The sequence below is a fragment of the Dunckerocampus dactyliophorus genome, chromosome 2 (assembly GCF_027744805.1).
Source record: "Dunckerocampus dactyliophorus isolate RoL2022-P2 chromosome 2, RoL_Ddac_1.1, whole genome shotgun sequence".
Taxonomy (NCBI): Eukaryota; Metazoa; Chordata; class Actinopteri; order Syngnathiformes; family Syngnathidae; genus Dunckerocampus; species Dunckerocampus dactyliophorus.
In genome coordinates this window covers 1957484-1969010 of record NC_072820.1, presented here as the reverse complement: position 1 = coordinate 1969010, position 11527 = coordinate 1957484, and the positions used below count along the sequence as shown (strand labels likewise).

Below are 11527 nucleotides of genomic sequence, written 5' to 3'. Positions count from 1 at the left end.
TATCAATGCTATTTATAAGTCTTATGTTCGTCGTTATACGGTCACGTGTAACGTGACGTCACAGAGCCCTCATCAAAGCTACTAGCTAAATATATTTTTTTACGGTTTCTGTCGCTAATCAAAGAAATGTAAAAAAGGTTTATATGTTAGTAGCTAGCAAAAAGTCAAAATTTAGTTTTAATTTTTGTTATTTTTCTCTCTGATCAAAGCTACTAGCTAAGTCTTACTATTTTTAAACGCCATTCTTTTATCAAAAGTAGCTGAACTAGCTGTCTAAATTTAGTATCAGTAGTTTTACGTTATTCTCTCATCAAATTTTTACCCTGTTCTCTATTATCAATGCTAACTCAAAGTTACAATTTTTTTGTTATTCTATCAAAGCCAGCTGAATGTCTAAATTTAGTATAAAAACTCTTTATCAAAGCTAAATAAAAGTCGAAATTTAGTCTCGTTTTTGACATTATCATCATCAAAGCAACTTAAATGTATCAAAATGTTTCTGTCATTGTTTCTTATCAAATCTAGCTAAAAGTGTAAGATTTAGTATCCTTAGTTTTTTACGTTATTGTTCTCTCATCAGAGCTAGCTAAAAGTCCAATTTTTGTATGTTATTCTCTCTAATCAAAGCTGGCTTTGTCAAAAACAAATTTTACAATATTTTGTTGTCAAAGGTAGCTAATAGTAAAAAAAAATTCTGCGTTATTGCCTATTATCAAAGCTCCTAGCTGGCTTTGATATTTGTACGTTGTTTTTTGAAAGTACTAAATTTAGTATCGTTTGTTTTTATGTTATTGTTGTCTTATCAGAGTTGGCTAATAGTCAAAATTTGTTGTTATTCTCTTATCAAATCCAGCCAAGTGGATTTTTTACATTATTTTGTTATCAAAGGTTAGATGTGAAAAGTTTCTGCGTTATCGTCTATTATCAAAGCTACTAGCTAAGTCTTCCATTATTTTTTGTTAGTTTTTTGAAAGTGAGCTAAAAGTCTACATTTTGTATTAGTTTTTTTTTACATTATTTTCTTATCACAGCTAACAAAAAGCGTGTGACGTTATTTTGTTATCTAAAAGTAAAAAAGTTTCTCCGTGAAAGCTAGCAAAAAGTCTCAAAGTAGGATCGCTCGTTCTTTACGTCATGGCTGCCTCTCATCAAGTGGCTGAACGTTAGCCCGGGTCACAGTTGGTGCTGCGTTTGGTGCCACGGTTGTCTGTGACGCCTGCCATGTTTTTGGAAAACACCCGTCGTCGAAGCGTACTGCTGGTCCACAACAGCGGTTGATAAAAACATGCTAGAAATGAAAATGATGACAGTTTGGACCGATTATTAGCAGAAATGGAACCAAAAAGTGGTTACAAACAATCCTTGCTGGGGTACTTTGTGTGTCTTCTGGTAGCTTGGTGCTAGCAGGGTTAGCGTCAGGGTTAGCGTTAGGGCCCCTTGCAGATTGTCCCTGCAGAGGGCGTGACTGTAGAAGCAACAGGGCTGATGAAGGATCAGCTATAAAGGTTCCCAGTTTTTCTCCTCACTCCTGGTGACAATCTGGCCTGGAAGTGGGCCCAGGGAAACACTGTGCCCCCCCCAAAAACCTAAAAGCATAGAGACTCCAAGCTTTGAATAGCTTTCTACTGAGTGGTGCCCACTCTTTGGGGACTGATGACTGACCGGGATAAAGGTTCTGATTGGACCCTGGCACTGAGGCAGCGGGGGCCACGGGGGCCACGGGGGCCGTGCACGCGGGTCTGAATGTCTTTATAAGGCAGCTGCGCTTCCTGCAAAGCTGCTTTTGCAAATAATTATAGGCAGGACTGTTTGTTTTAGTCTGGCAGGAAGTCCCGGGGAGGGGCGGGTCCTGCAGCGTCTGGCACGAATAAGCTCCTCCAGCCGCCACCGAAGGTTTCCTCTCTCGCTCTTCCAGTCCAATGGGATTCTTTCTTTGCAGCGTCGGCGCCGCTTTGAAACGCTTTGACCTTTTTAACGGGGGACAGACGGGAAGAAAGCGAAAGTGGTCGTTTCCTGCCCGCCGTGTTGCTCCTCGTATTTCACACTTTTCCTGCCACCACGGGCAACCTGTCCTCTTCAAAGTGGTCACGTGACACGGGCAGGCAAGGGTGTGGCGTTGTTTTCCCAATAAACATTTCCCTCACCGTCAGCCCCCCCCCGTTGCTCCCGTCCGGTCTTTTCCACTCACGGCTTTCCTCAGGCTTCCGACAGTTGCTGTCCGCAGCGCCACCTGTTGATTTGGCGTGCGCTTCTTCTTTAGCGTAAAAGGTGTTCAGGATGACCTTTGCCCTTTTTGTCGGCATCGGTCCAAGTGGTCATGTGACAGGGTGGGGCTTCTGCACTTCAAAAGGTGCATTTTCTTTGTGAGAGGTTTGGGGTTATTGAGGTTTTTCGTTTGGTATTACGGGTTTGGGGGTGAGGGGTTTTGTGTGAAGGGTCAGGGGGAGGGGTTGGGGTTTGGTCTTACAGGTCTGGGGTTGGGGTGAGGGTACTAGGCTGAAAGCCAACATGCTAACCTATCTGAACACAGCAGGGACATTTCTTGTGTAAAAAATGCGATCAGGACGTCATCGTCAATCAAAGTGATCATGTGACCCGGGCGGGCAGGGGGCGGGGCTTTGCCCTTTGTACCAGCCTTATCAGCTGCGGCAGCTTTGTTGACTTTGTCCCTCAGGCAGTAAAAGTGTCCACGTCCGCCAGCGCCCGCTAGCTTTGCCTCCCTGCTCGTGAGAGTCAAGATTCAGGAACGCCGTCCGTGGTTCAGAACCCCGGCCAGACCGGGTCTTCTGCGTGTCCCATCCGGTGCTGACGTTGTCCTCGGCAGCCCAGACGAGCCCGCCTGGAGATTTCCTGCCTCTCCCCTCAGTGAGACGGATTCCTGCCCGGCGGGGCCCGCGCCTGCGATCCAGCAGTCAAACGTCCAGTCTCGCCACAAGAATTTCCATACGAGCCGCTAATCGGAACCACATTACCGTCCTTACGTAAACACGGCTGCGCTCGTGCAGCTTCATTCTGAGCCCCGCACACCCCTCCCCAAATAAGCCGGGCAGCTCTCGCAGACGTCTCATTTTGAGGACTTGGCTGCGTTGGCAGGCGGGGGCGGGGCCTCCTTACAAAAACACTTCAACTCGGTGGCTTTGTGCCGCTACCTTAAACTGGCTTCTGCTACATCACTTACACATCATGACGCTGCACTCCGGGTCAACGTTGGTGTCCCGTCAGCCCACAGAGCGAGGCCTTCAGGAGGAACAAAGGGTTTTATTACTCGTACACGGGGTTAGAAATAACACCATTGCTACACTATATTACTCTTAGCATGTTAGCGCTGTAGCCGTTTTGCTCATGTCTAAACACATGTACATACATGGCACGATGTAGGGTCACTAGCACTGCCTTGGCACTTTCATGACTTGCTAGCTGCTAGCATGGACATGCATCCACAACACTGTTAGCAGGTTAACTTTTTTGCTATTTTACCCGCGTCCAAATGTAAATACGTACATGTCATGTAGGGATACTGGAGAACCTCCTAGGGGCATTCATTGGTGCTAGCATGCTGACTGTTAGCATGTTTTATGATATCAAACTTCAAAAATGTACTTGGCATCATGTAAGGATACAATAAAACTTTCATCACTTAGTGCTATCTTACCAGGTGCTAGCATGCTAAGTGTTAACCTTTTAGAATTTTTGTTAATGATGTCGAAATGCAAAGATATACGTGGCATGATGTAGGAACACGATAAAACTGCCTTGGCACTTTCGCAACTTAGCATTCTAACTGTTAGCATGTTAGAATTTTTGTTGCGTTAATGATGTCAAAATGTAAAAATATACATGGCATGATGTCAGGACAAACACCTTCTTGGCACTTTCACTAACTGTTAGCATGATAGCGTTTTAGGTATTTTGCTCATGTCAAAATGCTCATTTATATACTGCATGACACGATGTAGGGACACTCTAAAAATTCTATCAGCATGCTAGCAAACGCCGGGCCACAGGTTGGCATGACAACAGGTGGCATGCCCATGAAACCTTCCAGGGGAATTTTTCTAGTTGCTCTTTCAAACCGTACAACGCCGTTACTGTTAGGTAACTAGTTAACGTCGAAAGTACTCTACATAGGAGTACATTTTCCGGTTAGCGTACAATATGGTACGTGTTATCAATACACTCCCAACTGTGTTTTTAATGTAGTTTTACCGCAAAACGCCCTTGGTAGCATCCTATTAGCTTGCTAATACATGGAAACAGGAAGCGGGAGTCATCAGCTGTTGACTCTGTAGTTTGCTAGCGAACACAGTTACGCCACAGGTCTCAAAAATGCTTACACAAAACACGTTTTTATAGTTTTAAATGCATAAAAGAAATGTAAATGCTTACGGGTGAGCAAAGAAAGAGATAAATGCCCCCAATGAGGGAAGATTAGCTGTACTGTGCGAGTGGGTCCTTTTTTCCCTTTCCTGTGACGTAAAGGGCCTATCGGAACTTCCCCTGAGCTCACTTGTAAACAAACATTCACTGTTTCGGAGATATTTTGTGTGGTAGTTGTACCAAATGCTCTGTGGTGAGGAGGGGGGACACATGGAGCACACAAAAAAACCTCATCAGCCACCTGAAACGCCAGCGCTGCTGCGTTTTGAAAAATGCAAAAGGTTGGCCACAGACCTCCGTGGTGTCAGGCCGGCTGCTCGGAGCGTGTGCCCGAATACAGTGCACCTTGCTGGGCCACAACAGGTGGTTCCCTCCCCTCTATACTCTGGTTCTCCTGATAGCGCTGATGTGCACAGTTGGCCAAATCCACATTTGGTCCAGTCCGTCACAAACTACAGTTAAATCTAAATTGGAGAAAAGTAGATCTAAAAATCGAAAAAAGTCATCCATTATCGGTATCGTATCGGTCTTGAGATGCAGATAGTTATCGTTACCGGTTTGTTAGCCCAACAAGCTAATCCAGTATTTTGTTGCGTATTAGGGACACATTGGGGGGAAAAAATGAAATTATGAGAATAAAGTCGTAAATTTACAAGACAAAAAGTTGTAATACTATGAGAATAAAGTCGTAATGTTACGTGTCATTGTGTCATACGTGCCGAAGGTCACATAAGTCCCCCTTTTCATAGCTGTCTTAGGCCATGCCTGTTGTGACGGAGTATTTCAATAATCGGGACATTTTGAGAACGCAGTCGTAAAAATGGTAAAGTTCCGAGAATAAAGTTGTAAATTCACTTTGTCACAGGCACGACCTGAGACAGCCACGAAAAGGGGGACCTCGTAAACCTCGTTTTTCTCGTAAGTGTGCGACTTCATTCTCGTGATATTCTGGCATTTTTTTCTCTTTTTTCCCGTAAATTGACGACTTTATTCTCCTAAATTTGCAACTATTGTTTTTTAATTTACAAGAACAGACGTGTGCATTTATGAGAAAAAAATGTTGTCAATTTATGAGAATAAAGTCGTCAATTTATGAGGAAAAAACTCAAAATATTACGAGAATGTTGTAAAGTCGTACATTTACGAGAAAAAACTCAAAATATTAGGAGACTAGGGTTGTAAATTCACGAGAAAAATTCGTAACTTTGTTACGGGCATGGCCTGCGACAGCCACGAAAACGGGGAAAACTCGTACATTTCAGATTTTATTTCTCGTAAATTTCCAACCTTATTCTTGTAATTTTTTGAGAGTTTTTTTTGCAAATTTACAAATTTGTTCTTGTAAATGTACAACTTTTTTCTCAGAAATTTATGGGAATAAGGTTTTAAAGTTATGAGAAAAAAAGGCTTAAATTTATGAGAAAAAACTTTGTCGCAGGCATTGCCTGAGACAGCTATGAAGAAGGGACCTCGTAAATGTATGACTTGTAAATTTACGACTTTATTCTCGTGAACTTTTTTTCTTTGAAATTTATTACTTTTTTGCTGAAATTTACGAGAATAGAATTGGACATTTCTGAGAAAAAAAAGGCAGAATATTACGAGAATGAAGTCTGAAATTTATGAGAAAAAAATCAAAATATTAGGAGAATAGAAAATAATTCACGGCTTTTTGTCTTGTAACTTTGCAACCTTATTCTCGTAAAGTCACGAGAAAAACTTGTAACTTTGTTACAAAAGGCGGGAAGCTCGTAAATTTCAGATTTTTTTTCCCGTAATTTTACGACTTTATGCTCGTCAGTGTATAACTTTTCAGGCATCGCCTGAAGCAGCCACGAAAAGGGCTTTTTTCCTCGTAAATTTCCGACTTTATTCTCGTAATATTTTGAGTTTTTTCTCGTAAATTTTTTACTTCCTTCTTGTAAAATTTTTATTTTTTCTTGCAAATTTACAAATGTATTCTCGGAAATGTACAGCTTTTTTTCTCGGAAGTTTACAAGAATAACGTTGTAAAATTACAAGGAAAAAAGGCATAAATTTACGAGAGAATATCTCGTAACTTTGTTACGAGCACGGCCTGCGACAGCCATGAAAAGGGGGGAACCTCGTAAATTTCCGACTTTATTCTTGTAACATTCGTAGTTTTTTTTTCCGTAAAAACCTTCCGTACAACCTTTTTTCTCCGAAATTTACGAGAATAAGGTTGTAAATTTACGAGGAGAAAAATGTCTTAAATTTACGAGAAAAAACTTGTAACTTTGTCGCAGGCAAGCGTGAGGCAGCCATGAAAAGGGGGACGTCGGAAATGTTTGACTTTTTTTTCTTGGACATTTATGACTTCATTCTCGTAAATTTACAACTTTTTTTCCATGAAATTTATGACCTTTTTTTGCTGAAATTTCTGAGAAAAAAAGTTGTAATCGCCATGTGACAGCCATGAAACGGGGGGAACCTCGTAAATGTCCGACTTTATCTTCGTAATATTTTGATTTTTTTTTTCTTGTAAATTTACGACTTTATTCTCGTAAGTGTGCAACTGTTTCCTCGGAAATGTACGACTTGATTTCTCCGAGAATAAGGTGGTAAATTTGTCACAGACAATTTACGTCTTTTTTTCTCGTAAACGTATGTCTTTTTTTTCTTGTCAATTTATGACTTTATTCTGGTAAATTAACGCGAAAAAAAGCTGTAAATTTATGAGAATAAGTATTTTTTTCTCATAAATTTACAACATTATTCCTGTCAATGTACAACTTTTTTCTGGGAAATGTACGACTTTATTTCCCCCAAATTTATGAGAATAGGGTTGTAAATTTACGAGAAAAAGACTTTGTCACAGGCAATTTACTGCTTTTTTTCTCGTAAATGTACAGCTTTTTTTCATGTGAATTCATGACTTTATTCTGGTAAATTTACAACTTTATTCTGGTAAATTCACAACTTTATTCTGGTAAATTCACAACTTTATTCTGGTAAATTCACAACTTTATTCTGGTAAATTTACAACTTTATTCTGGTAAATTTACAACTTTATTCTGGTAAATTCACAACTTTATTCTGGTAAATTTACAACTTTATTCTGGTAAATTCACAACTTTATTCTGGTAAATTCACAACTTTATTCTGGTAAATTTACAACTTTATTCTGGTAAATTCACAACTTTATTCTGGTAAATTTACAACTTTATTCTGGTAAATTCACAACTTTATTCTGGTAAATTTACAACTTTATTCTGGTAAATTCACAACTTTATTCTGGTAAATTTACAACTTTATTCTGGTAAATTCACAACTTTATTCTGGTAAATTCACAACTTTATTCTGGTAAATTTACAACTTTATTCTGGTAAATTCACAACTTTATTCTGGTAAATTCACAACTTTATTCTGGTAAATTCACAACTTTATTCTGGTAAATTTACAACTTTATTCTGGTAAATTCACAACTTTATTCTGGTAAATTTACAACTTTATTCTGGTAAATTCACAACTTTATTCTGGTAAATTCACAACTTTATTCTGGTAAATTTACAACTTTATTCTGGTAAATTCACAACTTTATTCTGGTAAATTCACAACTTTATTCTGGTAAATTCACAACTTTATTCTGGTAAATTTACAACTTTATTCTGGTAAATTTACAACTTTATTCTGGTAAATTCACAACTTTATTCTGGTAAATTTACAACTTTATTCTGGTAAATTCACAACTTTATTCTGGTAAATTTACAACTTTATTCTGGTAAATTTACAACTTTATTCTGGTAAATTCACAACTTTATTCTGGTAAATTCACAACTTTATTCTGGTAAATTTACAACTTTATTCTGGTAAATTCACAACTTTATTCTGGTAAATTCACAACTTTATTCTGGTAAATTCACAACTTTATTCTGGTAAATTTACAACTTTATTCTGGTAAATTTACAACTTTATTCTGGTAAATTCACAACTTTATTCTGGTAAATTTACAACTTTATTCTGGTAAATTCACAACTTTATTCTGGTAAATTCACAACTTTATTCTGGTAAATTTACAACTTTATTCTGGTAAATTCACAACTTTATTCTGGTAAATTTACAACTTTATTCTGGTAAATTCACAACTTTATTCTGGTAAATTTACAACTTTATTCTGGTAAATTCACAACTTTATTCTGGTAAATTCACAACTTTATTCTGGTAAATTCACAACTTTATTCTGGTAAATTCACAACTTTATTCTGGTAAATTTACAACTTTATTCTGGTAAATTTACAACTTTATTCTGGTAAATTCACAACTTTATTCTGGTAAATTCACAACTTTATTCTGGTAAATTTACAACTTTATTCTGGTAAATTCACAACTTTATTCTGGTAAATTCACAACTTTATTCTGGTAAATTCACAACTTTATTCTGGTAAATTCACAACTTTATTCTGGTAAATTCACAACTTTATTCTGGTAAATTTACAACTTTATTCTGGTAAATTCACAACTTTATTCTGGTAAATTTACAACTTTATTCTGGTAAATTCACAACTTTATTCTGGTAAATTCACAACTTTATTCTGGTAAATTTACAACTTTATTCTGGTAAATTCACAACTTTATTCTGGTAAATTCACAACTTTATTCTGGTAAATTCACAACTTTATTCTGGTAAATTCACAACTTTATTCTGGTAAATTTACAACTTTATTCTGGTAAATTCACAACTTTATTCTGGTAAATTCACAACTTTATTCTGGTAAATTCACAACTTTATTCTGGTAAATTCACAACTTTATTCTGGTAAATTTACAACTTTATTCTGGTAAATTTACAACTTTATTCTGGTAAATTCACAACTTTATTCTGGTAAATTCACAACTTTATTCTGGTAAATTTACAACTTTATTCTGGTAAATTCACAACTTTATTCTGGTAAATTCACAACTTTATTCTGGTAAATTCACAACTTTATTCTGGTAAATTCACAACTTTATTCTGGTAAATTCACAACTTTATTCTGGTAAATTTACAACTTTATTCTGGTAAATTCACAACTTTATTCTGGTAAATTCACAACTTTATTCTGGTAAATTTACAACTTTATTCTGGTAAATTCACAACTTTATTCTGGTAAATTTACAACTTTATTCTGGTAAATTCACAACTTTATTCTGGTAAATTTACAACTTTATTCTGGTAAATTTACAACTTTATTCTGGTAAATTCACAACTTTATTCTGGTAAATTCACAACTTTATTCTGGTAAATTTACAACTTTATTCTGGTAAATTCACAACTTTATTCTGGTAAATTTACAACTTTATTCTGGTAAATTCACAACTTTATTCTGGTAAATTTACAACTTTATTCTGGTAAATTCACAACTTTATTCTGGTAAATTCACTACTTTATTCTGGTAAATTCACAACTTTATTCTGGTAAATTTACAACTTTATTCTGGTAAATTCACAACTTTATTCTGGTAAATTTACAACTTTATTCTGGTAAATTCACAACTTTATTCTGGTAAATTCACAACTTTATTCTGGTAAATTTACAACTTTATTCTGGTAAATTCACAACTTTATTCTGGTAAATTCACAACTTTATTCTGGTAAATTCACAACTTTATTCTGGTAAATTTACAACTTTATTCTGGTAAATTTACAACTTTATTCTGGTAAATTCACAACTTTATTCTGGTAAATTTACAACTTTATTCTGGTAAATTCACAACTTTATTCTGGTAAATTTACAACTTTATTCTGGTAAATTTACAACTTTATTCTGGTAAATTCACAACTTTATTCTGGTAAATTCACAACTTTATTCTGGTAAATTTACAACTTTATTCTGGTAAATTCACAACTTTATTCTGGTAAATTCACAACTTTATTCTGGTAAATTTACAACTTTATTCTGGTAAATTCACAACTTTATTCTGGTAAATTCACAACTTTATTCTGGTAAATTTACAACTTTATTCTGGTAAATTCACAACTTTATTCTGGTAAATTCACAACTTTATTCTGGTAAATTTACAACTTTATTCTGGTAAATTCACAACTTTATTCTGGTAAATTTACAACTTTATTCTGGTAAATTCACAACTTTATTCTGGTAAATTTACAACTTTATTCTGGTAAATTTACAACTTTATTCTGGTAAATTCACAACTTTATTCTGGTAAATTCACAACTTTATTCTGGTAAATTTACAACTTTATTCTGGTAAATTCACAACTTTATTCTGGTAAATTCACAACTTTATTCTGGTAAATTTACAACTTTATTCTGGTAAATTCACAACTTTATTCTGGTAAATTCACAACTTTATTCTGGTAAATTTACAACTTTATTCTGGTAAATTCACAACTTTATTCTGGTAAATTTACAACTTTATTCTGGTAAATTCACAACTTTATTCTGGTAAATTTACAACTTTATTCTGGTAAATTCACAACTTTATTCTGGTAAATTCACTACTTTATTCTGGTAAATTTACTACTTTATTCTGGTAAATTTACAACTTTATTCTGGTATATATACGGCTTTTTTTTTCTTGGGAGTTTACGACTTTATTCCCGTAAATTTCCGAGAAGAAAGTCTTTTTTCCTCATAAATGTAGGACTTTATTGTGAAAATGGGCGTGCGGGTAGTTCGGGGTCCGTGCAGTGTGGGCATGTTGGGTGGTAAAGAGTGGCTGCAAGGCGTCTTTAAAGTGTTCTCGCTCATTCTTTCTTCCTGACTTGCTCACTCGCGAGTTGGGGCGACGGCGGAGCGAGTCGGGGTGCTGATGCGGCACTTTTGGTTTCAGGCCTTGTTTGCCATGACGTCATCGCCGTCGCGCTGTCGTTCCTCTCGTCGTCCCGCAGCGGGGGCGGGGAGGGACTCTGGTTTAGAGTCCCAAAACCCCCACGCGGCATCACCAGTCACGTCTGCTTCTTTTTGCTTCACACCTCGTTGGACCGGGACTGGATTTCAGAAGAAACAGGTTCTGCACCAACCCCCCCGCCCCTCCCAAAAGGTCTTTAGAGCAGCACTAAAGTGTGTGTTGACAAAGAAAGGATCTGATTACACGCGGCTCCTCTTTCTTTCCTTCAACATCCCGTCTGGGCCGGCCGTGGGGGTGTCCCGCAGCGGGAGCATTCCCCCGACGAAGCCCAGCCGGAGGT

General features: G+C 37.1%; 2 protein-coding genes across 5 annotated transcripts in view; one reads left to right on the top strand and one right to left on the bottom strand.

The window, feature by feature from the left end:
- Positions 1-11527, top strand: part of myo1d (myosin 1D) — a 70179-nt gene that overhangs the window by 9838 nt on the left and 48814 nt on the right. The gene's annotated exons all lie outside the window — the stretch shown is intronic.
- Positions 1-11527, bottom strand: part of LOC129177399 (ankyrin repeat and SOCS box protein 3-like) — a 35673-nt gene that overhangs the window by 9983 nt on the left and 14163 nt on the right. The gene's annotated exons all lie outside the window — the stretch shown is intronic.